This window comes from Melanerpes formicivorus, unplaced genomic scaffold (genome assembly GCF_026170545.1).
Source record: "Melanerpes formicivorus ecotype bairdi unplaced genomic scaffold, bMelFor1.0.p_v2 SCAF_21, whole genome shotgun sequence".
Taxonomy (NCBI): domain Eukaryota; kingdom Metazoa; phylum Chordata; class Aves; order Piciformes; family Picidae; genus Melanerpes; species Melanerpes formicivorus.
Window position 1 is genome coordinate 4,857,596 of NW_027142373.1, and position 2,637 is coordinate 4,860,232.

The 2,637-nt window shown below is 51.3% G+C and overlaps 1 long non-coding RNA gene across 1 annotated transcript; it reads right to left on the bottom strand.

The window, feature by feature from the left end:
* Positions 1–1,015: 1,015 nt before the first annotated feature.
* LOC137447792 (uncharacterized) lies at positions 1,016–2,365 on the bottom strand. The gene is made up of 3 exons (XR_010988928.1): positions 2,278–2,365; positions 1,322–1,461; positions 1,016–1,226 (listed from the first exon to the last, which is right to left on the bottom strand). It is a non-coding gene; the product is annotated as an uncharacterized lncRNA (long non-coding RNA).
* Positions 2,366–2,637: the final 272 nt, after the last annotated feature.

A 2,637-nucleotide genomic window follows, 5' to 3' on the forward strand; every position in this document is an offset into this window, starting at 1 on the left:
TCATTTCTCATAACTGCTGTCTCTCTAATGCAGCCACCACACAGTAGGAGTCAGGAGTATCCATGCTGTGATAACACAGCAGGATCCACACTCCTCTGGGGTTAGGGAATTATCTGAGTGCAAGAGTGACCCTGAAACAGGCAGGTCTGGGATGCTCACTCTGCCAAACTGCCTGGAGCAACATGCTGGGCCAGGATCATCCCCCAGCAGGTCCCTGGAGCAATCTTGAGAGTTAGCTTTTATGTAGCTCTTGCTGAGGCACAGCTCTGTCTGATTCCAGCAGGCATTTTGCTCACATCCTTGCTCCAGGATTTCAGCTCACCCCAGGCTCTGTGCTCACCTCCCTCTGTGTGTACATCAGTGTGGTGGGCCTGGTCCCACCAACATCCTCCTGTCCCACCGGCAAAGTGACCTCAATGCTAGAGCTAGATTGCATTCATGGGCACAGAGGGTGAGGGGTGCCATGGAGCAGATGCACCTTGAGGGAGAGGGACTGGGGACACATAGAATCATAGAACTGTCTAGCTTGGAAGAGACCTTTGACACCAAGTCCAAGCACTCACCTAGAGCTCACAGTCCCATCGCTACTGCTAAACCACTACCACCAAACCATGTCTCTAAGCACCACAACTACATACCTTCAGGAATGGAGACTCCACCACCTCCTTGGGCAGCTTGTCCCAGGACTTGAGAACCCTTTCTGTGAAGAAGCTTTCCCCAATACCCAATCTGAACCTCCCCTGGCACAATCTGGAAGCTGTTTCCTCTTGTCTTGTCACTTGTTGCACGTGAGAAGAGACCAACCCCAACCTCACTCCAGCCTCCTTTGGGGTAGTTGTAGAGGGCTATGGAGTCTCCCCTCAGCCACTTCTTCTGGCCTTAGCTCCCCTTGGCTTGTGCCCCACCTTAAGAGATGGGAGCAGGAGAACTGGGTGACAAAAACCGTCCTGCAGATACAAACCTGCCTCTGCCTGGCTGCTGGGAAGGGCAGGGATGTCCCTTCGGTGGTGTGGTGAGGAGCAGCCGCAGCCAATGCAGCGCTCGGTGTCACCAGGAGGTGGCACGGCACGAATGGAGATGCTCTGGGGACTGCAGCCCGGACCAGAGGCGCTGGCGCCGGCGGAGCTCCCGCACTGATGATTCACTGGGGCAGTTCCAGGGAAGACAACAAAGGGCTCACATCTTCTCTCTCGGAAAGCAGTTGTACAGAATCCTTTCATATGGGGCTGAAAAAAGGGAAAAATATTTAATAATAATAATAAAAGGCACAAGCCCCACATTTTGTTTGGAGAGAAGGGAAAAAATGAGCACATTTCCCTGCCTTTGATAGCATGCAGCTGTCAGGATGTTCACTGTCTTCTGTCCCCATGGCCTTTCCACATGAGTAGAGTCTCTGCTGAGTCCTGGTCCTCTGTCTGGTGCCCTCATTCGCTGCTCTAATGTCCCATCTGTCAGTACATTCTGTAAGGAAACTTCCTTTATGGCTTTATCAGACAAATAGCAGCCTGCAGAGGCTTTTTCTGAAGAAGCAGACCCAGCAGCAGGGCAGCAGGTTGAGGCCTCTATGGCTGAAGGAGGACAGCTTGTGACTCCTGAGTCTCCTACCCACAGGTCTCAATCTGCTGATTCCCAGATGGGATCAGATGCACCTTCCCCATGGACATGGTTAACTCATCTTCCCTTGTGGGAGCACTCTTTGGGCACCTGTCTGAGGTGACAGAGCTGGGAAGGGCAAAGTAATATTTTGGCTAAATGTGGCCAATTTTCCATTTCCAGCAGAGGCAGAACAGAGGCTGTAGAAGGAAGTGATCAGCCATTACAGAGCAGATTGGTTTTCAATGAAACACGGACCTGAAGCTCTCCTGCTAGAAACATTGCATTGCAAGGACATCCTTGTCTATCTTCCACTTGATTCTGAAAGTGCATTGCTATTGCTGGTGAGCCATGGAATTGTGGAATGGTTTGGGTCAGACCTTAAAGTTCATCTAATTCCAAGCCTCTTGCCATGAGCAGGGACACCTCCCACCAGCCCAGGTTCCTCAAAGCCTCATCCAACCTGCCCTTAAGCACCTCCAGGGAGGAAGCACCCATAGTCAGAGAATGTTTGCTGGGACTGAGAACACAGGGAATATTCCCAGTGCAGCCCAATGTGGGCCTTGCCTCTTAGTCAGTAGCTATAGTACTCACACAGCTGAAGAAACCTAAAAAAGGCTATTTGCAACTCATTTTTGATAGCACTACCTCCCCTCATGGCAGGGAACTGCTGCTATCACTTACCTCCTTGGAGAGCTGCTGAACCTGATGTGGCTGGATCCCACCAGGATGTGGAGCAGGTTATAGTGGGCAAAAGTAGCTTTGTTCACATGCTTGGATGGGAAAGAAGATGTCTTAGGCCATCCTGGCAGGTTGGGCAGTTGGAGAAGATGAAAGCAGGGCTGGCTCCAAAGGCTGGGGAACGTGAAGTGAGACCTGCAAAGAAGCAAGCAAGGGTCAGACTGGAGTGGCCACCTGTAAGAGAGATGATTATTTACAGGCATTGGAGGTTCCTTCAGCTGCATCCAATTGCCTGGGAGAGGTGATTGGTGGTAGTGACAATTCTTCCAGCAAACCCATGATATTCTACTGCCACAATGACAC